General features: G+C 29.5%; 1 protein-coding gene across 1 annotated transcript in view; it reads left to right on the top strand.

Annotated features, from left to right (window-relative positions):
• The window catches only part of LOC107438722 (organic cation transporter protein), a 52,213-nt gene that overhangs the window by 874 nt on the left and 26,185 nt on the right, over positions 1–25,154 (top strand). The window lies entirely within an intron of this gene.

Here is a 25,154-nt window from a genome sequence, read left to right on the forward strand (position 1 = left end):
TTTCATTGCTGAAAAGTCCCTTTCAACCGCTGCAGTGCGGGAGACAGAGAAAACATCAATTCTACCATGCGCAGTATGTTGCTGTATTTCTAGATTAGAGGGTCATTTAAGAAGTGAGGCGCTAGACTCTTGTAAGATAACAAAAATTGAAAATGTATCACTAATATTAACGGGAAAATGGCCGTCCGCGCCGACGTCGGATTCGAGAAATTCGTTGTCCGCGGGGAATTTTTGACAGCCGAGGACGGACGGACGGGTGGTTTTTCGAGCCCTGATTTAGGTGCAATATGCTAAGTTGTAATCATGAATCGTATGATCATTCTACATAAATACGCTTTTACATTGTGTGTTCATAATTACGCACATACATTGCAATTTCATACACATACATGTACATATATCAGTAGAGACCTTGTATGTACTTGCCTAATTAAAAATCTCAATAGATGCATGGGTTATTCATTAGCGTTTTCCCTAATATAAACGAGAGGAGAGAGACTGGTGTAGACATGGATCTACAATGGGCATCTTGAATAACTTTTTTATATATTGATAAAATCTACTCTGTGAGATGCCGAAAATTGGCAACACTGATGTACAGTCCGCAAAAAAAAAAACGAATCACCCTGAATAACTTTCGTTCTAATGATCGGATTTTCACGAATTAAGTGTCAATCTTAATGGTTCCTGGGGGTGGCTTCAAATATGCTAATTAATTAGTGCTAACTATTAATTAAGTTACGAAATCAGACACAAAAACGTACTTTCTCTGAATAAACATGCATTTTTTTTTTACATATTTGGATTTCTTATCTTCAAAATATAGGGGGTAGCCGCAATCTGGGAAATGTGGTCCCCATAGTTTAGTCAGGAGAGCGATTCAAAGTTCGTACCCCTTAATGTTAATTTCGCTTTTTGCGTTTTCAGTCATATTTTCAAAACTAATGAAGCAATTCAAAAAAAAATTGCACTCACTCATAAAACTCATTTACCCAAAGATAATTTCCTGCAAAAAATAATTTTTAATAATTATTTATTATTTTTTATTATTTAATTAAAGTGAGGATGAAAAAATATTGAATTATAAGGTATGAATTTTTTTATACCATATTAATCTACATATTTTTCAATTGAAAAATCTAAAGTTTCAACTGTTTTTATTTATTAGAAGCTGAGAAAAATTAAAATTAATTATTTTTAAAAAAATAATTTGGCGACAACAAAGAAATAACTAATTGGGGCGATTAATATTAAAATGTGATAAACTTGGGAGGAACTTGACTTCGCGCGCGGAGCGTAAAATTTCATTCATATTTTTTTCGCTAATAATCGTTTGCTAATCTTTTTATTTTTATTTCTTTCACACTATAAAATACGATGTTTCTTTTTTAGTCATTTTATAATTTATTTGCAATTTAGTAAAGAATTTTGAATAAAAAACACTTTATTCAACAAATGTCTAGTTTTAAAAAAGCGTGCTTCTGATAGAATACTCCAGATTGTGCTTATTTAATGTGATTATTTTTTATATTTTGTTTTTCAATAACTGATACAATTTCAATAATATACATACGTATGGATAGATTTGGAATAAAATATTTATCAATTTCTTGAATATATATTTTATAAATATTAATAAAAATACGTAGTCAACATTTTTAAACATCTCTCACAACATCGCACATTTCTCAACATCTTATAGGGTAAACTAAACAATGAAGGAACACTTAAGCTTAGCGTGCCTTTAAAAAAAAATCATAAAAATTTCAAAATTTGTAATTTTAGCTAAATGATGGTGTCGACATATTTGTTATTAAATGCAAATTATGTAAAAAAAAGTTAGATAACTTACATAATATTGTTTTAAGCTTTTGGTGGTTTAAATAATAAGTAGTAAGATGACCAAGAGAAGGAACACTTCTTACCAGTGAAGAAACACTAAATTTTCCAGTGAATGAACACTTAATTTTGAGAATGTTTGATGCTCGTTAGGAATCCATAGGCCACACAAATGTCCAAAAACAAGATTTTTCTTGGAATTACGACATATAACCATAGTTAATGTGGAAAATATTACTTTTTTTTCAGTCATGGAATGGAAAGTAAAATATGTTTGAATACATAATTTAAAAAAAATGTTTTTCATTTTTTTCTCACAGTTTAATAGTCCGTTCTAAATTATGAATGTTTATCATTGTGTAATCCGATGATGTTTTTATTATTATTATAATTCGATCATTTTTTTGTTTACTCTTTTCCCCATATTTTTTAAGCTTTTTTTAAAATCTTTTTAAGTATTTTTTTTCGCTTCGTCATGAGTAATTTATTTCTTTTTCTTTTGATTTAACCTTCCTCTTTCTTCCATATTTTTGGCCAATGTAAATGTATCTTCGAAATTTCTTTTGATTTTCCAGTTCCATTTCCAGAATTCCTCACTAGATAGTAAATGAGAAAAAGGAGTTTCGAAGTTTGAGTAAAACCCATCTCTCATTGACTTATATCTAGTAGTTACGTATGAAACCAATTGTTTTTGCAACTAACAATGCCTCAAGAGGACTTATCTCAAAATCAGCTTTCAAGATACTTTCATTATTAATGTTAGTTGTCTCAGCTTCAGAGCCAAAATTTGATAATACAATTGTTCTTTTTGAAATAAATTCTTCAATATTGAGAAAAGCACAGGCTATTGGATATTTGGGAGATTAAACTTTTCTGTCAATGTTCCTTTAAAAATTTGCAACATAACTTGTGAGATTTCCTTCTCAAGCTTCTGAAGAAATAGCGCATCATTACTCTCGAAGCATGTGTTTTGTTGATAAGTTGTCTTACTCATTAACTCTTGGTGTCTGTTTTGCAAGCATTTGTTACAGTCAACGTTTTCTACATCGAATGGAAAAATATCGCATTTCATAAAAGCATTTTAACTTCATCAGTTGATGCCTTAAATCTTATTTTAAAATGGATGTAAAATTTTCTAGACATATTGTTTTACAATTCTTTTGTTTTCAAGATCTAACGAGCGATTTCCATGAATTAGGTAGAAAACTAAACCAGAAAATTTGTTTTGAGGAAAAAAACTTGCTCAGTATCAAATTGATATGAGATTTATACCTATCCAGAAGAAGCAAAATATGGAATTTGATTGAATTTTTAATTAGCCATGGGAAGAAACATTTGCAATACATTTGTAAAATGTTGCTGCGGTCATCGTTTCATTTCATTAATAGCTTTTTCCAATGAAATATGTAGCAGGGACTGATTCTGTAATATCTCAACGAATTCTTCTGTAAGGAAAAACTACCAATGGAGGTACTTTTTCTTTCCTAGGTACTTTAGAATATAAATCCTTATAATTTTTAAGGCCGAAGATTTTTCCCGTTTAAGGGCAGTATTCAACTCTTGTTTCATTCGCATTGTAAATGCAATCACTTTATAAAAGGAAGCCTAAACTTCCCTCCTAAAGATTCTTCCGAAGTTCTTAAAACCAGTATTTCGAATATTATTCTCTAAGGAAAGTTTTGCCTTTTGAAATTATCTTCGCATTGCACTGAGTTATCGATGGATGTCACCTTAAAAAAAACTTCATCAATTTTTCACCTAGATAATTGTCTTTAAATGGATTTTTCCTACCAGTTCCCGTTAGGACATTAAAGACGGCAATAAGATAATAATTTAGCTAATTATTGGCACAAAATCCCGCAAGGAAATTTTCCATTCAAGCTGTTATTATTATATTTAGTTGTTATATTTAGTTAATAAACATAGTTTATTAAGGTGTCTAAGGTATGGTGTAATAACTAATCACTACATTTATAAATTAATTATTATAATTCTTTAAATAAATTTAGTAATTAAATTTGCATATTTAAATGAAATTGTTATAGGAACTATTCATACAACATTTAACTGAATTTTGGGAGTCCTCTATGTCGCTGAACTACTAATTATCCATGTAAAATCATATTTCACACATACTATTCATTCACTGGGAAATCTATTCTCAGTGAAGGAACATGCCTGTTCCTTCACTGGTTAGATGTTGTTTTTTTATTTTTAACATAATTTTGATTTATAATATGACAAAAGGTACAAGAAAATTAAAATTTTCTTTTATTTTCATTAACTTGAAAAAATCCCAGTAAACGAACACTTGTTTATTCATTGGTTTTTCATCGTTCGGTAATCCAGTTAATAAACACCCCCTAATCTCAGTACTTGCTTATGTTATGATGCTTAAAATAAATAAATCGTAACTTCAATGACCATATTTTGAATTCTTTTTTTCACAATGAGAAAAAAAGCATTATTATATGCAATTAATTGTAGTTCAAACGGATAACAACAAACACTGACCTTATAATTTTGTCAAAGAAACAAGGCGTTGAACAGATACTAACAAATTCAAAGCTTTTTCCAGAGAAGACTCAAAGACCAGGTAACTAAATGCATTGTTAGATGACTTCCTATTGTTAGGTAGAGAGTTACTGTTACCAATCAATCTAAATTAAAACGTTTAAAATCTTATTTCTAAGAAATATCTATGAAATGCTCCTTCATTTGTTGGTTTACTCTATATCATCCTAATCTTAAAAGAAATTTCCGGAAGTGTATCGCAGAACTATTTTACCAACTATTTAATTAAATTTTAACATTTTAAAAATCTTATTCTTTACCATTTTACGTTTATTATTTCTTCATTAATATACTAATAAATGTTTTCAGAACTTTAATTTAGATTTTCTTTAATTTAGGTTTCCTTTTAAAATTATAGTCAAGTTTTTTTTTAAAGAATTATTGTCTGCTAGCTAAGAATAATACCTTGTTAAGAAATTAAAAACATTCAACTGTTTAAAATTATTTAAGGCAAAACAGCTGATTATTTACTTAGCATACTATTTTTTTTTGAAAAAAGAATATAAATTATTGATTGTCTTTTTTTTTTGTTTCTTGTGACTTCAACTTAGATTATCTAAAATAGTGTTGATGTTTTATAAGTCACTACAAAGAGGATAAAAATACCGAACAGCTGTGGAATACGTAGCCAATTTTTTTAGTGTCTTAAAATATCTCAGTATCTTAAATGCCGCCCTACTATCTTGGTTGTGAAATTAAATTTTTAATTATCTGACCACGTGTGATTCACTAATTATTTCATTACATCTTTTACTCTTTATGATACCAAGTAGAATTTTTTTCTGATAATATACTAAACTATTTTGTTTAATTTTTTACTTTAGCATGATTTCCAAGATATTATTGTAGTATAATTTATTATCAGGAAAATGCCTTATTTTGTTAAGCAGGAAATATTAAAAATTTAAACTTGTAAGGATTCCGAAGCTGTGCCAATTTTAGAGTCATCTGATTTTTAAAAAAAGTGCTATAAAAAATACACGATTTCCGAACTTATTTTAATAAAAAAAAATTTTAAAAAAAACGTGGCAAGTAAGCTAACACTTGTGACTTTTTTTACAGAAACTGTGAAAACTAATTTTTCCTATATTTCGTCAAAAGAGGATAAGAATGATATTGCTCCAAGGGACCTACTCAATAATTTTGCTATTTCCAGAATGAAATCTGTTTGATCGAAACATATTATTCCTTGAAAATTAAAACGATCGAAAAATTAACTTTTATTATTTATCTAAGCTTATTCCATTTATTTAATGATAGCGGTATTAAGGTTAAGGATATGCTTTGGAAGCTCCGTTTATTATTATACTATAAATGCATTAAATCATGTAGCTTGAATAATTTATTTTAAGTAAATTATTTAATAATTTTAAGCAAATAAGGGTGTAAAATTAAACTCGATCGAAATACTCCGAAAGTATACCCTGAAATATATGTAGAATGAACTTTGGAATCGATATATAAAAAATACCTTTTCAAACAACTTCGAGTAGGACGGAAAAGCTAACTTGTTTAAAAAAGTTGTCCTTGTAACTATTTAATTTTGATTCCTGGTACTAGGGGACATTCCATTTTCACATTCGACTTTTGAAATTTCAATTGTAAACGGAATTTTTTTTATGACCTTAAATTAAAATTTTAAGGCTTGCAGAAAAAAAAAAATTTTTTTTACTGCATTGATTTTTTTACAAAGAAGTGAATTATTATTTTTTCAATCTAAGAACCTGTGCCTATAACATATATAAAACTTATTTTAATATCGAGTGAAATAATTTAATATGTTGTGTAACTAAATGGATAATCCCAAGAAACTGAATCGAAAATATAAAAACTTCATTGATTTAAAAAAATAATAGATGATAATAAAATAGACATGTTTTGAGCGTCCAATAATAAAAGTCACAAGTTATCCAGGCCTGACAAGTCTTGAGAATGGGCGATTATATTTGAAATCTCGAAACATGTCGACTTTTACTTCCCTCTTCATATGTTTTGAAGCCATTTGAGTTTTTATCGTCAATTAAACTGCTTTACATTTGGATTTTGATCATTATTTTGATAAGGATTTTACACTCGTTAAAGTAAACATATGCATTTTAATATTTTATCAGGATTCATGTGGTCTTTAAAAACGTAAGAACATCAATATTGTAAAAGTTATGTTTAACTTAAAAATTAACATTTTGACACCAGATATTTTGAGTTAATGAAATTAAATATTTTATCTTTTAAGTTTTTGTGCCCCCATTTCAGTATCTTAAGGATCTTACGAGCTCTGTTTAAAAAGAGAGCATTAGATATATATAAGAAAACAAAAATAACCATAGTAGCAGTATTTGGTGGTAAATGTAGCTTATCGGAAATGAAGAATATGCTGTGCGACATTTTATGGTGAATTTGCGAACGTATAAGTTTCAGAATGTATCGAAACATGAGGATGCTATTTGCTAATCATCTTTATCCAAAGAAAACGATGTAGCCTAAATATCTATTAGAATGAAGCGATTTTTTTAAACAATGAATCCTACAATATGCAACATATTATTTCAATATCTTATTCTTAAACATAACATATTTCAATCTTTTTAAAATGCCACTAAACATTCAGCAATTCCTTGAGTTATAGAAAAAAGAAATATCGTAAATTATAGAAAACCTTGTGAATGTGCATTAGAATTATTATACAATCTACATTTTATTTTTCAAGCACTTTTTTTTCCTTCAAACTTTCTTGCCTAGAAGACTCGATTAAAGCTGTAAAAATGATTATCCCTAAAATTTTGTATATAGCTATAATAAGTTATGTTCATTTGATTTTAGTATAAAATCCTCGAATAAATATAGCAAAAACAGTGTAATCTAAATAATATCAGATAAAAAGTTCATGTATTTAAATTCTAAAAACTATCATAAATAATTTATAAATCGATTCAAATTTACTTTTCAAAGGAGATAAAAATAATATTTTTTTTGCTTTTTGGACAGAAATCCCCTAAAAAAATTGTTTATTGCCAAAAAACTTCGAGATATTTTCTATTAACAATAAATTAAACCTCTCCGAGCAATCACTGAACATTATTTCAATTTTTTTTACTATCAAAGCTTGGTTGCGTAGCAACCTAGTAAAACAAAGCACTCCTCTTTTGAATTAGTCAATGGGTTATCTTAAAATATTTATTTGCGCAGGCGACTTTTTTTGGCGGTTCTCTGGACTATCGCCAAATATATAAACCTTTATTGTGGCCCAATTTACCACCCAATTTTTTTAAAATTTTGTCTACCCCCCCAAATTCAAGTGTCTAGATTCCAAATATGTAAAAAAAAATATATGTTTATTCAGAGAAAGTACGTTTTTGTGTCTGATTTCGTAACTTAATTAATTGTTAGCACTAATTAATTAACATATTTGAGGTCACCCCCAGAAACCATTAAGATTGACACTTAGTTCGTGAAAATCCGATCATTAGAACGAAAGTTATTCAGGGTGATTCGTTTTTTTTTTTGCGGACTGTACACTTCCATCCGTAGTTGCATAAGCACACTGGAATACTGTAGTAAAAATTAGTTAAAGAAGGTATTTAAGATGCAAAAGTAACTTTCAAATTTTCTCTTGACTTTATTGTTAACACATTTTCTTTCAGAATTTCAACTGAAGAAGATAATATGTTATAAATGATACAGTTTTTAGCCATTTCAATAATAACTATTGTCCTGTATTATATGTCTTTGTGGGACTAGTGTAGACACACGTTGGCAAGGCTAGACTGGACATGCTTTAGGTGGATTATAAGTTAGCAACTTTTTTCATTTTTAAATCGCAAAGTCTGATCAATATAAATAGATCTAATCTACTTGAGGACAATGTTACAATAAGAGTTATCAACTATTTGTTAGTCAAGTTCTTTTAATAAAAAAACAGGTGCATTATGTTGGTCGAAAGAAAGCTGTTTATTTTGAAGATTATGATGTTCAATTTATAAGAAAGAAAGGTGTATATTTTTATTCTAATCATAAATATTTCAGTTTTCCAAAAACAATTTCTCATATTTCAAAGAAAGCAAAATAGTTCACAAACTTCCCTTGCCAGTGACTGATACAGAGTTAACAAGACTGTATTTCAATGCACGTTTAAAGTTGACATTTGGATTATTTTAATAAAATAACAAAAATAAATTTAAATCTGTATCAAATGACAAAAACTGAATAACGGATTTCAAATGTTCCGATTTGCGCTCACTACGTCTTTTTTAGAATGAAAAGCTGTTTTATAAATTAGTATTTCAATTAATATATGTCAATATCTATTATTCACTATGGCTTAGATTTAAATTAACTTCATTTTAGCTTTAGATATTTCTTTTTGAGTTGTAATAAATGACAACTTAACAACTTTCCTGATTGTCTACTCATATTTTGTGCATGCTAGCCCCTTGTAGTGGGGCTAGTGTGAACAACAAAAAACTTTTAAAAAATTTATGACAAGCTAAACAGCTTTTTAAGTCCTTATTTAAACCGAAACGCAGTAAAACAATCTAAAATATTTTTAAAAGTGTACTTCACGAGGTGAAAAAATATTTAATAAGGTTTCTTAGTAAATTTGTATAAAATCTCCACACTAGCCCCCTCTCTCCCCTTGCTAGTTTCCTTAAAAATAGAACGAAATCTTTTGTTTAATCCCATCAAAAGAACGAGCACTTGCGTTTAATAATAATGTCATTTTATCAAAGAAAGTTTTCTCCTAATTTGAGAGTATGTGGGCTTATTGAGAATAACAAAAAGTGGTCTTCGGAAGAAAAAGAACTGCAAAAGTAGATATAAATAGCTAAGTTATTTACTTAAGTTGGACTAGTTCTTTAAACTTAAGGGTTCTTGGCATTTTGAATCATCTTTACACAACATAAAGAGTCTCTTGTAATGGATATGGCATTAGGTAATTAATCAAATTTCTCACGGTCAAGATATGAAGTCAAGCTTATTATTTTTTGTTTATTTCTACGTCTTAATTATCTTGCTTTCATATCTGTGTTAATGGGATCTTAACCGAAAATTTCAACTATTTTGAAACTTCAATATTTTCAAATATTTACGGAAGCTTCGTGTCGGATGACAATGCAAAGTTTTAATCGTTTCCTGGTCATTATACGCAGTAGTAATTTTTTAATTCATTTTATTTCATAACCGGCGTTGAACAGCAGATCCAATTCTTAGTTAACAATTATCGATGATCAACTTAGTAGGTTTCTAATTTTGAACCACACCCAGAAGACAAGAGAACTCCTAGATCAAGTATTGGGAAAAAGTAACCTTAACATAGAATTGTCCTATAGAACCAACCCTCATTTGTACTACATGGGAAGGAAAACCAAGAAAAACCTCCATGGTTAGCCCGACTACAAGAGGATTCTAACTTATGATCCGTCAATCACTGAAGATATTTTATTTTTATTTTACGGCTACTAATGTTCAACTCCATTGCCTTGTAGTTTTGAACCCAATCCAGAAAACAAAAGAACTCCTGGATAAAGTATTGGGAGAAATTTGCCTTCGTGGTGGACTTTTTGTAGGAACTAAGCCGCATTTGCGTTACGTGGAGAGGAAAACCACAAAACCTTCCACTGTTAGCCTGACGGCAAGGGAACTTTTTTAAATTTTTTTTTTTTTAATTTCCAATGAGCTGCACAATCGGTCTTGCCGATGAGCAGACCTAGTGCGTTCTCCAGAGGTGGTATCCACTCTTTCAGGACCACCACAATGGGTGAGATACCGTTGGTCATGTACGTTGGACGTCTAGTTTCTGCCACACTAGATGGCAGCACCGAGACTCTATTTGGATGCTAAAGTGCACTAGGAATTTAATTTTGCCGGAAATGCCAAGAGCCAATAAGGCACTCCAGGGATCTTTTACATGCCGCATAATCATACGAACAAGGGAACTCTAACCCATGATACGTCTACCACTGAGGATATTTTACGTCAGCACTGTGGTCAGTGCAAGCCGGGTGCGAGATCTGTATCCACCAGCCATCGCTGAGATTCGAACCCGGTTCACCTCACTGAAAGGCGAACGCTCTATCCTCTGAGCCACCACTACTCACTGAGGATATTTGACGTTAGCATCGCGATCGGTGTCAGCCGAATTGCGATTTCTTCCTATCTATTTAGAGCTCTCAAATTTTAACTGGAGCTCTGTTTTTTTTTATGACCTTGCAAATTTAATTGTTTCCTATCCGTTGCAAGCAAAATCTGCCTTCATTTTAACTGCCATTGAAATTTTGATCGCCTTAAGACAGAAACAAATAAACAGAACAAAAAAATGCGTAAAATAAAATAAAAATTATTTTAAAATTACGTTTTTTAAGTAGATTTGAAAGGAAGAGGTAATTCTATTTTCCTCACAACTATGACGCATAACGAACGACGCTTTGCTACACCTATAAAGAAAACATTTCAACGGTGATGAAGTTCACCATCGAAAACTTCTCTCGTGCCTTTTAACCCACCGTTTTCAGTTTTAGACGTAACACGAACAATTTTTTTTCTACCCCATTGGAAAAATGTTGTATTTAAAATTACTAGTATTTGATTTTCTTACATGTATTTTTAATTTAATACACGCAAAAACATAATTTTCGTTTGCATTACTTTTTTTAATACGCTACAAAATGAAATTTTCCCAATGTTTGTCCTTAGTTTTTGCTGCAATCTTTCATTCTTTCCTTTCATTTCGCATCAAATCAAGCTCCCGAAGAAAAAAGTAAATTATGCGTGGAAAATTTAATTAAAATAGAGGGTTAGCTTATAGTTAATGAAGTGGTTTTTATGACGATGGGAAAAAGTTGACCTTGTTTGACCTTATGGAATATATTAAGAAATATATTAGATATTGATTGAATTTCTGCTGAAGGATTTACCAAGAACAATGAATAAAACACAAAAGCTTAGCTGTGCTATAAATCTTTAGCTGTTTTCTCCTTTATATAATAGCTTATTATTTTTTAATACCTTTTGAGATCATATATTTTTTTATTTATTTATTTATGATAGAAAATGCCAGCAATTGTTTTCGAAGAGGGAGTGATGTTTATTTTCTCTTGTGAAACGCCAGTCTTATCTCTAATATTACAAAAAGGATAATAATAATAAAAAAGAAATAAATTTATTGATTTTCAAGCTTTTATGTGCTGAAGTCTAACAAATTTTGAATGAACTGATTTTCCGATATTCTATCGAATAAATTTTAAGTAAGAGAAGAAAGGAAAATATTTCTACTTTTGTATTACACAAAGAAAAATTCTATCAAACTGGCGTAATGTATACAATTAGAATCCTTGTTAAAATGAAGCTTGAAAAGCAAACGCGTTGGAGTTATTTATTTGTTGGTATAACATAGGTAGTGAACAAGTGCATTCATTTACGTCGCGCTAGAGCTGCACAATGGGTTATTGGCGACGGTCTGGGAAACATTGCTGAGGATGATCCGGAAACAACATACATACGTCACATCCCGTTTTACAGGAAGGATACATTCACACACCATCTACTCATTCGCAGATCGTAATTAAGACCTGAACCAGAGAATGATCAATCTCCGATCCTGCACCCCAGTGTTCCCCAAACTTATGACTTTTTTGTACCCTTTCTAAATTTTTCGTAACGCTGTGTGCCTCTAATAAAAAATTTATTTTTACTGTAAGAAAATTCCACAAAAGTTAAAAATAGCAACTAGCTGTTTAGACCACTAATTATTAACTGTTAACTCTGCAAAAAATAGCCAATAGAAAAATACGCAATCGTTAATTTTCATGGCTAGCTTCGTTTTTAAATAAAATGCTTTGAAATTTTCGTTTGTTGTAAGATATTTCGCATAATAACGCGCATCCCCGCTAAACTGTTCCCGTAACCCTGGGGGTACGCGTACCGCACTTTGGGAAACACTGCTGTACCCCAAGAGGTATTGATTTGTTATAGGAACTTGGAGAACTTTGTGACCCGACAGATTTAGCTTGCATCAGTCACCATTTTGTTGTCCATCAGTCACCATTGAACATTTGCTCCTGCACACCAGAGCCCAAGGTCAAGAAAACTGAGATGGGCACAGTAGGCCTTGGCCCTCTATGGGCAGTCGCGCCACTGACTTAGAGTCACCATTTTGTACACGGTCTTCAGCCGGCAGGGATCGAACTCACGATCTCTCCGACGCGGGACCAATGCCTTACTAACCAGGCTATCCCGTGCCCCAAGTACAACACACATTTGCAGGCGTCTTCGCTCATTTAAGGCTCATAAATTTTTGTCAAGTAGAAAGACAGATAGAACAATGCAGAGAAAGACAGCAGGAAGATACATTCTGGGTAACAGCGGGATTCGCACCCGATACCTCCACGCTTTGCACAGCACTCCCTGGGATTAGCAAATTAACATTAAAGCGAGGTAAGAAGAAAAACCGCTACTAAAGTTGGAAGAATCAACATAGAGGAAGATGGGATTAAAAAAGTCAAAAACACTTCCATTACAGGAAGAAAGTTGATTCTCTGTCTCTATTGACAATTAAACAAGTTTGTTTATTTTATTCTCGCCTTCTTCAACAGTGATTCATAACAACTCCTTAGCGTGTTTCTTTATTCTTTTCTAAAATAAAAGTTTAAGACACTTGATCAAATCATAATTTTTTCCAACTTATTTTTTAGTAAGAATTCTTCAAAAATTAACATTAAAAGTTATACGGAGCACCCTGTATAAAAATAAGAAGCAAAAATATATAGTTTATTTTCCATTATCCTATCGTGCTAATTATTTCTGAACTGGATTTTTTCGTTTATTTTGGGACAAAAAATGACCATTCCAATTGTTTTTTTATAAATTTAATTCACTTCTATTCCAGATCACTTATATTCATATTCAATCTCCCCATAATTCCCATTTTGTTCTGAAATTACGTAACTAAAAGTTACAAAATTAAAAAGTTGAAAACAATAGATTTTTCGCTTATATCCGCTAACCAACCAAATAATAATATCCGCTAACCAACCAAATAGTAATATCCGCTAACCAACCAAATAATAATAACCAACCAAACCAAAGTCCAAACACTGGTTTTGAATTATAAATTTTTTCTTCTTTGTCACCCAAATAAAAAAAGAAAACCCCATATGAAAAAGGAATAAAGGGAAACGCAGTGCAGCGTTGACACGTAAAAAAAAAAAAAATAATAATAATAATAATAACAAGGAAGAAATCTTGTCCACAAAATAAATCGAAGCAATTATCCACAAAATAAAAACAATTATAAAAACTTTTCTACGAAAGGATGATGTGTAAAAAAAATTATGATAGATAAAAATTATGACATCAAACAAAAAATAGAGTGTCATCAAAGCAGAATTTATTTGTTTAAATATTGCTCGGGAAATATTGTTTTTTAATGCCAGTTTATTTATGTAAGATTGAAATGAAGTTGTGTTTATGTAAAGAAAAGGATACTCGAAGCGTAAATAATTTTTAAAATTTTATTACGCAATAATATAAATCGAAACATAAATAATATCTCCAAATAAATTTTAATTACGGAAGAGTTTAAACGAAGAGTTCCCAGAATCCTTAAATAATTATTTTAGTTGTATTTTACGTTAATACTAATAGAAAATTTCTCAGTAAGATAACAATTATAGATTTGACAGCTTGAAATTTTAAAACAGATATGATATGATATGAAAATGATGAGTCTAAAATGCAGTAAAAATCAATACGTTTAATTTTTTATACTTATTTTTTTTTAAAAAAATTTGAGAGCCTTGAGTAATCTGTTTAAAAGAGCACAGTAGAAATTATTTTTTAGCTCACAAATTTAAAAGTTTCATGTTGAAAATTTGTGAAATAAATTTCCTAACTATCATTTAAATTAAAATTTCCTTCACTTTTTCTCCTAAATAAAAACTTTCTTTTTCTCCCGAAAGCCACTTTTGGAGATATATAAAGCTGGCATGCAAAATGGGAAATATAATTCTGACACTCTACAGACAGATTTTATTTTATAACTGGCATTCAGCAACTGATCCAATTCTGAGTTTACGACTGTCAATGTTAAATTATTTAGCCTCGTAATTTTAAACCCAACCCAGAAGACAAGGGAACTCCCAGCTCAAACTAAGGGACATCATTGAGTAATGTATGCATGCTCTATTACCGATTTTTTTTTGTTACTATAACGTTAATTTTTAGAGGAAAATAGGAATTTCTGGCATAAATACCTTACAATAGCTGATTAAAATACTGCGTTTTCTACGACATTTAATCCCAAAATCTTTGCGTTAAGGTTGAATAACTTGCGTAGAGCTAATAACCATTCTGATCTTTGTGATTAGATTGTCTGTCTAAGATTTAAATAAAATATTCCTAATAAGAATAAAAATCTTACGTGTGCAGTGAATATGACTAAATTTCAAATGGCACAATTAAAGAATAATACGTTTTTCGATGGGTTTTTGTTCATTTTAATTTGGTTTCGCGATTTCACCATCTCCTAACCCAGGGATGGCGAACCAATGGCACGCGTGCCATTTACGGCACGAGACGCAATATTTTGGTCGCGCCACAGATCACAATTGTTATTACACTATGAATTATTATTACACAAATGTTATTACACTATGAAGCATATGTAACAATTAAATTAAAATTCATAAAAAACAAACAAAATAATCAGCAATTATTAATAAAAAAAATAAACAATTAATGCTAAAAGAAAAACAATAAATAACCATAAAAAACAAGCTAACAATAAATAACAAGCAAAAAAAAATTTACAGTCTTGCTTAAACTAACATCTTACAACCTAGTATAAGTTGTCATCTAATCTGCAACAACAGAGTCACACTGATGTTACTTTAAGTTGTTTTAAGACATGGCAAAAAAATTTTTATCAATGTAAATAAAGAGTTTTGGGATGATAGTATTTAGTATTATTATTTTCCCAATAATCACGAAGTCAAAATTATTTGACGGCACGTCTATGGCCTCATTAAACAATTTTTTAGAAAATATGGCACGTTGGTGTATAAAGGTTCGCCACCCCTGTTCTAACCCATATTATGTTATCTGTATCCGCATTTGTTATGCTATGAACCTCAACACACCTGTTCCGACGCAAATAGGGCATAATTTTTGTCCATTAAGAAATGCACACTTAACTACATCTTTTGTGAATATATGTCCGTAAAAAATCAAGAATTATTTTATTGATTTACATAGCTTCTGATCTGTTGACATCAATTTGAAGTGACAGCACCTGCTATTGTCATTATTAAGGACAGTATTTCGATTGAAAATATGTCCTTAAACGAATACAGCAGGTGTTTTAGCAATCACATTGACATATTAATTAATATGATGGTTTCAAACTGCATCATTAGTGTTTTAAGAAATTTTTTTTACTATAAATTATGTTTTTATATCTTTTCAATTACATCAATTGCATCGTGCATTCATTGTTCATTTAACAGAACTTTTTTTTCAGAACGGTTCTTACGTATTATCTCGTCGACCATTTTCGCCTAATATGAAAATAAATTTGATTTGAAATAAAATAAATTTGGTTTGATAAATAAATAAATTTGATTTGAAAAATAAATTTGATTAAATTAAAATAAATTTGATTTGAAAATAAATTTGGCCAGGGCCGACCCAGGGCTGTCACGCCAGTGAAGAAGATGATGAAAATAAATTTAGAAATGAATAAAATTTAAATATTATCTCCCTTTTTTTACAATAAAATATACTGATCATTGGTGGCTCAGGGGATAGAACGTTTGCCTTCCAATGAGGTAAACTGAGTTCGAATCCCAGCAATGGCTGGATGATATGAATTCCGTACCCGGCTCGCACCGACCACAGTGCTGACGTAAAACATCCTCGGTAGTAGATGGATCATGGATTAAATTCCTCCTGCCGTCGGGCAAACCGTTTTAGGATTTCGTGGTTTTCCTCTCCATGAAACGCTAATGCGGATTAGTTCCATCGAAAATTCCTCCACGAAAGCAAATTTCTTCCAATACTTAATCCATGTGTTCCATTTTCTTCTGGGTTCAACATTACAAGGCTACGGAGTTGAGCATAGGTATTCGTGAACCCAAAATTGGATTGGCTGTTCAACGACCGTCATAAAAAATAAATTATATTTATCTGAGCCATGAAGGCTCAAGGAATAGAATGGTCACCTCCCAATGTGGTGGCCCGGGTTCGAATTCCAGCAATGACTGGTAGATACGAATTCCGCAATCGGCTCACACCAACCACAGTGCTGACGAAAAATATTTCAGTGGTGGACGAATCATGGGTTAGAGTTCCATTGTCATCTGGCTAACCGTGGGAGGTTTTCATGATTTTCTTCTCCATGTAATGCAAATCCTTCAAAAAGTCCTACACGAAGGCAAATTTCTCCCAATACTTCATTCAGGGTTTCTCTTGTCTTCTGGATTGGGCTCAAAATTACAAGGCTACTGGATTGAACATTAGTAGTCGTAAACTAAAAATGAGAGAAAAGAGGGGGAAATGAGGGATAAATTTACAAAATGCAATTTAGACATGAATGATATTTGCTTCCGATGTATTTTTTTTTTTTTTTTTTTTTTTTTTTTTTTTGCACTGAACTGAATGCATCTTTTCTGAAATTTTTTTAAATCTATTTAACTAAAGGTTTAACGATATGAATACTATTTATTTAGTTTTTTTAGTTTAGAAATTATCAATTAATTTCCTCTATGCTTTTTGTTTAACTTAATGATTGAATCAGACTTGTATGGAGCTTTCTCAAAAGCATAAAATCCAATAAATAAATAAAAATTTAATTACATTTTTTCCTCTAGTCCCCTGCACAACATAAAGTTTTATTTTAATTAATTGATTAGTTGTTGTTGTTGCAAACAAGTTTAAACTATTTAGTTGTTCATTAACCAAAGCAACGAAATAGTTTTTAGATACATTAAAAATGATTTTTTAATTTCAAAGAAAATATCTAATTTCAAAATGTTTAGGGTTTTATATTTAATATAGCTATGTATAAGAGGAAGGGATGCCTTTTAGTTCTTAAAATTTAATAAACTTCTGAAATTTGTTTATAATTTATGGCAGTTAATCATGAATCACAAAAAAATGCTTATAATACAGCTTGCATTTTTATTTTTAATATTTGGTACCCTTTCCGGTAACTTTTGTAATAAGAATCAGCATCATTACGTAATTCATGTTTTTGGAAGTTCATTCCTTCAAAATAAAGACAAATTATACTCAGTATTATTTGACATAATGTTATTGCTTTTAGTAGTAATAATTACTAATTGATAGTAATAATTACCATGATCAACAATATTCTCCTGTACATATTTCTTTCTGCTGGGCGTAAAAACTCATTTCCACTAAAGTATTTTGGTACCATTATTAGTATACTAGTGGGCTGCACCCCCTGCTTGCTAACGCTCGCCAACCCTCGAAAATTGCTAAGCAAGCTTATATAGTTTGCTTCGCTCGCTACTAACTTAGGTACATTACAAATGCACAAAACTCTTAGAATTTAAAAAAATCATTCAAATCCATATAATGATTACATCTTTTTAGTAAATACTAAGTCATTAAAATAAATTTGAATTCAAATAAATGACATGTAATTCGTTAAACCTATTAGAAATGTGCTATAGTATAATTCGCGATATAAATCTAAAATCGTCAAATAAATTCGTAATATATATACTAAAATACTAAAATAGAGATCTATCGACAAAGACTACTCACTTCTGCCTAGCTTAATAGTATGAGATGCTCTCTGGTTATTTCAGTTTTCGTTTTTAAAAGCGCTTAAGCCACCTCAGCTAGATTTGGCATGTGACATTTTTAGCGGCAATCATTGGTCGATTCACCGTGTGAGAGAAATAGTAATGTAAACAATACAAAGCAAACGTTGCCACCGGTAGAAGAGAAATACAGCCAAAATTTGGGAGCCACGTAAGAGAATTATATATATTAGATTAAGCGATTAGTGCTGACCAAAAAATACTAATTAATATAACAGCAGTAGTATCTGTTATGAAAATTATTGAAGCATCATTGGCGTCGATAGGAAGGAAATTTTTTTATGGTTTTAATCGATGAATATGTACCTTTTTTCGATAAATTTAGTTTCTTAGTACATAACTTATTTTTTAATTTTAATTTGTATTTATTTCTAAAATTAATTATCATTGACGTCAATAACAATATGGCGACTTCTTGTGGTTTATGTGTACAAAAAATTACCTTTTCTCCATTAACTTAGCATTTTAATACTAAAACTTTGTTCTATTTCAATTTGTACAGATTGACAAAATTATTCAATAGTAAATCTATGAAATAATTAACAACGGGACTAATATTCTTTTATATAATCATTTATGGTAAAAACTAATATAGATACGTATATCAAAGATCGTAAAAAATCGTCCAACTATCATTGCCTCCAATAATGCTTATTTAAATGTGGTATTAAATACTTCTGGTATTACTGTTATAAGTACTGCGGTAATAAGAACTTATTATACCAAGGTGAATAATATAGGTACTAATTATTTGTTGCATATTTCGGTGTGGCTTCATACTATTAGATATACCATAATCTGAGTCATCACCATTTTCCGCGAAACTTTTAATGATGATTTTGCTTGTGATGTGGTAATAAATAAATAAATAAACTTTTTTTGATTGATTAGAGCGGCAGGTTTGCAAATCACTCATGTTATAAATATTTATCAAATCCTATGATTTTATTTATTTTTGCGCCTGTAGCTCGCAAGCCAGTGATCAGAGTGATTTTTAAAGTAGACAGTTAGGCCCTCCGTTTCTTTGAATCTATGTACAGCAAATTTGGTGCGTATTGGCTAAGATTTGCGATTTTCTTATAGATTATATACATACATATACATATTCTGCTTTTATTTAAATTTATTTGCTTAATTTATAGCATGTAAATTCGATCATAGACTCTAACTCAGTGATTCTCAACTACTGTGCAGCGGCACTTTATTGTGTGCCGCCAAATTCTTAAGATGTGCAGCTAAATATTAGAAATGATACAATAAAAATTATAATGCTTTTTTTTATTACGAGAAAAAGTTTAAGTTAAATTAAAGTGTATATATATATATATATATATATATATATATATATATATATATATATATATATATATATATATATATATATATATATATATATATATATATATACTTTTTATAATTTTTCCACGCCTTAACCGCGTGAACATCTTTGTCAGCGATTGTCTGGTCTCTGACAATCTTAAAAGAAGTTAAAATAAGAAGGAAGTGTTTAAATTGTCTTTGACACACAATTTAAAAAAATTTTGAAATAAGTAGTAATAATTATTAAAATTATTACTTAACAAGGGATGACTAACAAAAAATAAGCTAACAATTAATAATTAGCAAAAAAACTAGTTAACAAGAAATCACAAAAGAATAACAATGTGAAAAAAAACAACAGTTAATAACTATAAAAAACAAGCTAACAATTAAAATCTAACAAAAAAATAAATAACTGTTACTAACTAATAAAAAATTAGTCGGAAGAAATAATTAATCCCTTAATAAACGTGCTTTTGAAGTACATATTATTTTATTTCACATTCAAAATTATTATCACAAACCATTTAACTCAGTGTATTATAGTTAAGTAAACAACTTTTAAACTAGTTTTTTTCATTGTGTGCCGTTAAATTTCGAAATCGTTAAAAGTGTGCCGCCACAAAAAAAAAGGTTGAGAATCACTGCTCTAACTTATAGTGTAAACCATTCGAATCTACAACTGTACAAAAGTGAAATACAAAATAAAAACGAAATTAAACTTAGCAAGAAGCTTCCTTTATGTGTTTTAAGAAACATTTGTGTTAAAAATCGTTTGTTTTCTAAAACTCTGTTTACATAATAATGCAATTTTACATGCTGACGTTTCACCCCTTCGTTCGTGACGAAGCAGCTTTCTTGCACTCCAACTCTTATTGCGGAGAAACAGCATTTACAGCAATACATAATGGCTGTTGATTTTTTAGTTCACATTTCATTTTTATTTCACATATTTATTTCAGATAAAAATAGATCATAATTAAATATGAGCTAGAGTATGTAAGACAAAAATTTCTACAATAAGCATCTTTCAAATATTTTTCCCAACAGGTTATTCTCTCACGGTTTATTGACGTTTAAATAAAATTGAACGAATTTTATTTTATTATTATGGCCGCCTTCGCAATTAAAGCTTCTGTAAATTTATTCTTGTAATGTTTATTTTTTGCATCTTATGCTTTGTTATTTTTAAATTTCTCTCTAAAAGATATTTGCAGAGTTTAACCACTTTAAGGACTAAATTGTTAAGTTCATAGTCCTGAACATCGTATAAACTCCTTGGCTTTTGGTCGTTACGTCGTTCTTAAAGAAAATTAATTTCATTTTCATGGAACGTAATAGAGATGTTTAAACCGACGTTATTTCACTTATCTGTTCACGAACAATCCATCAATGATCACTGAGTTACGGATAACAACCAATAAAAATACGTTTCGATTGAAGGGAATATGAATCCCCCAATAGGAATGGTGCAAACGAAAATTGATCGAATTATTTCATTCAGTGATATAGTTCAGCTTTTGATTTTGACATCTGTATTGGTATATTATGGAACCCATTGGTAAGCGAATTGAATTTGATTCGCCAAAAAAATAAAGATTAAAAGAAGATATATATTGTGTTAATTTATTTTTATTTGATTTGAAAATTTTTTTGTGCAACCTTTAGCCTGCGGCTCCTGATAACACCTGCTATTTACGACCATCAGTTGTACCAGCCGTAAGCAAAAGGTTAAAGGTCTTTTTTGAAATGATTTACTAGAAATTATCATTCAAGTACTTACCGAAACCCGGATGCAAATTACATGTTTTAATGTGATCTCTTGCTTTCTTTACTTTTCTATCTTTTATTTACTTATTTTATGTGTGCCATAACAATATATTATTTTAAAATTTTCACTTTTCCCCGTTGCGCAAGGAAACTGTTTCTTTTCTGCACTGCAGCTTTTATTGGTAGGAAACAACTTTTACAGAGATTCATGAGGGTTATACGATTCAAAACGCTTGATTAATTGATTCACTTATTTTAATCCAGCCTACCCACCTATGGTCTAGGATCCCACCTTAGTGAATTAACTCTTCCCGGATCCACATTGATTTTACAGCCTTCTGAATGTGGTTCCGAATTGTAAAGAAAAAGGCCATATGTTTCAAATTAAATTACTATTATCGATAAACATGTTTTCGATATATCAATATTTCAAAATCCAACATAAAAATAATGTTTTCAATTCAAAAATAATAAAAATACGTTAAACTAAAATATATTATTCCGAAACATTTCCATATTTATAATAACTTTAAAAATTGGGGAGAAATTAATGCTTGTGAATCACGTTATTTAAGCTAAGTGAAAAAGGGCGAAAAGAAAGTAAGATATTTTTGCAGACCAGGTTTGTAATGGGGGCCGGAACTATAATCTAAATATTATATTATCATTTCATTTTATAAATTTTTCATTTATGGCAATAAAAGCTCTTGTACGCAGAATAGAATAAATTTCTATGTCGTTCTACGGCTACCTCATTAAAATGTGTGATTTATGTTTGTAGTATATGTTGATTTAAAATGGCGAGAATCTAAAAATGAATGTGTAAATAAAGAAAATAAAAAAAAGAAACTACAGTGATGTTGCCGAGTAATAATATTGATAGTCAACAACAGCGGGTCATAAATAAATAGACTAGTGGAAGAGCACCTTTAGTGTTATTTTACTTAATTTATAAAAATCAGCTTTAAAATGCATAGAAACCAGAGTTGGCATCACTACCCGGAAAACAAGAGTAAATCACTTTATTTAAACCAATTGATTATTTTTAAAAGAATCATTGATTTAAATCAATTAATTTTTTAAAGCATTAATGGAAGTCGATTTTTTTTTACGAAATATAATTTATGAGTATAATTTAAAGGCACTGATTTTTTTTTAAAGTTTGATTTTATGGACAATGAAGGGTTTATCTAGATAAATAATAGGGAGAGAAAGGAGATGTTTGCAAATGAATATTTGATGAATCAAGAATAGAATTCGGTTATTTGTTCATATCTTAATAGAATGTTTATATTTATTTTATAAACTTTAAATTTTCCTTTTAAAATTGATTTCCCTAATAAATAATTAGATTTTCTCAATAAGGAAATCTCTCTCTTTTCTTTAATTTTTAAAATTAAATTGATAACCACATTCTCTGAACATTTTCTATTTCTTAGATAGCTTCTTAATTCATGTTAAATTCATTTCGTATGCATTTAAAAGTGTACTTTAATCAGAATAAACATACCTCTTTTTCGGCAGATTTGGACTTGTGGCCATCATAAAAGAGTAGTTTCTTAGCTAGCCCAATTACTTAAGCTAGGAGGTCAGTCGAAAGTTTCGCCCCTCAGTGTCAATTTCACTTTTTGTGCATTTCGACATGGCGAGGAAACTTTTTAAGCGAATTGAAAAAATCTTTTCTTTTATAAAATGCATTTATCCCGAGATAATTCCATTTAAAACATTATTTCTCGTCAATATTTATTAACTTCATCTTCTTACTTTATTATGACCGAAAAGTTTTGAATCGTAAGGTATTCAAGGTTTTACATCTTTTTAAGTGTAATATGAAAAAAATTCAGAATTTCAAAGAAATCGGTGAAATGGATTAATTATAAAATTTCAAAAAAAGCCGGATTTTCAAATTTTTATTTTTCATTCACATATTATTCGATTAGTTATAATTCTATTAGCATTATAATTCGATGTGTTATTATTTGTTTACTCAATAAGTTATAATTCGATGAAATTTCTTTCAAATTTTGGATTTCATCATTTCAAATTACATATCAAAAAGATGTAAAATTTAGTATACAATATAAATTTTTTTGACTATTATTAAATAAAATAATAAAAATTAATGAATGATTATAAAAATCATTTATTTCTGTGACTTTTGTTTGGATTAACAAATTATGTAGTTATGTGCAAACATTTTTTGATTAGCTTCAAAAAATTACGTGATGTATCTAAATGTTCAAAGAATGAGATGAAAATATTTTTCTTAAATTTTCATGTAATTATTTGTTTGAAAAAGCAAGTATTTGTGGTTATCATTTTTCATTAATGACATAAAAGGCCAAGTTTAAGTAGTTTAAGTAGAAAGTATTCTGTTATAATTCAAATAACTTGCGTGATGGCTAATTAAGATATTTTTCCTTTAATATGAATGTAATTATTATGTTAATATTTTCCCATAAGAGCACTTTTTCCGCCACTGTATGGCTAAAATTGGGCGTTAATTGCAAATATATTGCCTTGTCTTGTTTCTTATTTAACGATCTACAAAATCATAACAACTATAAATCGCTCTACACTAATAGACGTTAATTATAATGCAAATGTTACTTCGCATGCAGTAAAAATAAAAGTTAATTTGATAGAAATGTTAATATTTCTCATTCTTTTTTAAAAATAATTAGTAAAATTAAGACTTTATATGAATACAATATATGAATTTGAAAGAAAAATAAAGACAAGGAATTTGTAACGTCTGTTCTTAACCTCAGCCATTCTCGCACGCTGCGCTTGCCAACCTCCGCAATTGATTCTCATTCATTGTGTGTTCATATATATATATATATATATATATATATATATATATATATATATATATATATATATATATATATATTATATATTATCGCTTTTCAAAATTTCATTATGAATGTTAAAACTTATTCCTGAAAACACATAATCTCTCTATCTGTCTCTATTTTGTTACTTTGATTAGCATCTACTCTAGCGCGAGCATATAAAAGAATAATAAGGATCTCGTGAAGAAAAACATTTTTTTTATAAAAATAGATAGATTATCAATATTTAAAACAAAAAAACTGAAACAAATTATGAAAAAGCACTTAAATTTCCTATAAATTTCTATCAAATGGGAATTTTGAAAAAAAAAAGACAAACAACTCTTGTTAAAATTATAATTCAAAATGGGCTAATCAGCAAATCGAATTTTAACTCTGTTGCTGCATTTCAGTAGACCGTAGATCGACCAACATGGTTCTTTTTTACTACAGTTAACAGTTAATAATTTTAGAACTAACGATTGAATAGTAATTGATTTTTATTCATCGAATTCCTCTAGTTTTTAAGTCTCATAGATTTTGAGCTGAAAGAAAACTGTAACGTGAGCTAAAAAAAAGTGAGAAAAATTCACAAAAAAGCACTCAAAATTGCAATAACTTTCGAACAAATTGGAATTTTAAAGAGAAAAAAAGGCATATGTTAAGTTCATAAACAAATATGGCTTTTTCAGCATGCTAAATTTCAATTCCATAATTGCATTTTTGCGGGTTGCAGCATTTTTTGGCATTTTTTTGAAAAAGTTTAACAGTTAATAATTCTCGAAAAACTATGGAAAGTTAATTTTTTTTATTTTTCGTATTTCTCGAACACTTTTCTACACACTTTAGTTATTTCAAGTTTAATAGGTTTTGCGCTGTAAAACAAAATTTAATGATATGTTGAACACCCAAAACAGCAGCATCGGCGGCTTTGTCCCTTAAAAGATGTGTTACTTACGATTTTTTAATATCG

Source organism: Parasteatoda tepidariorum, chromosome 3 (assembly GCF_982258835.1).
Source record: "Parasteatoda tepidariorum strain Cologne lab strain chromosome 3, Ptep-v5.0, whole genome shotgun sequence".
Taxonomy (NCBI): Eukaryota; Metazoa; Arthropoda; class Arachnida; order Araneae; family Theridiidae; genus Parasteatoda; species Parasteatoda tepidariorum.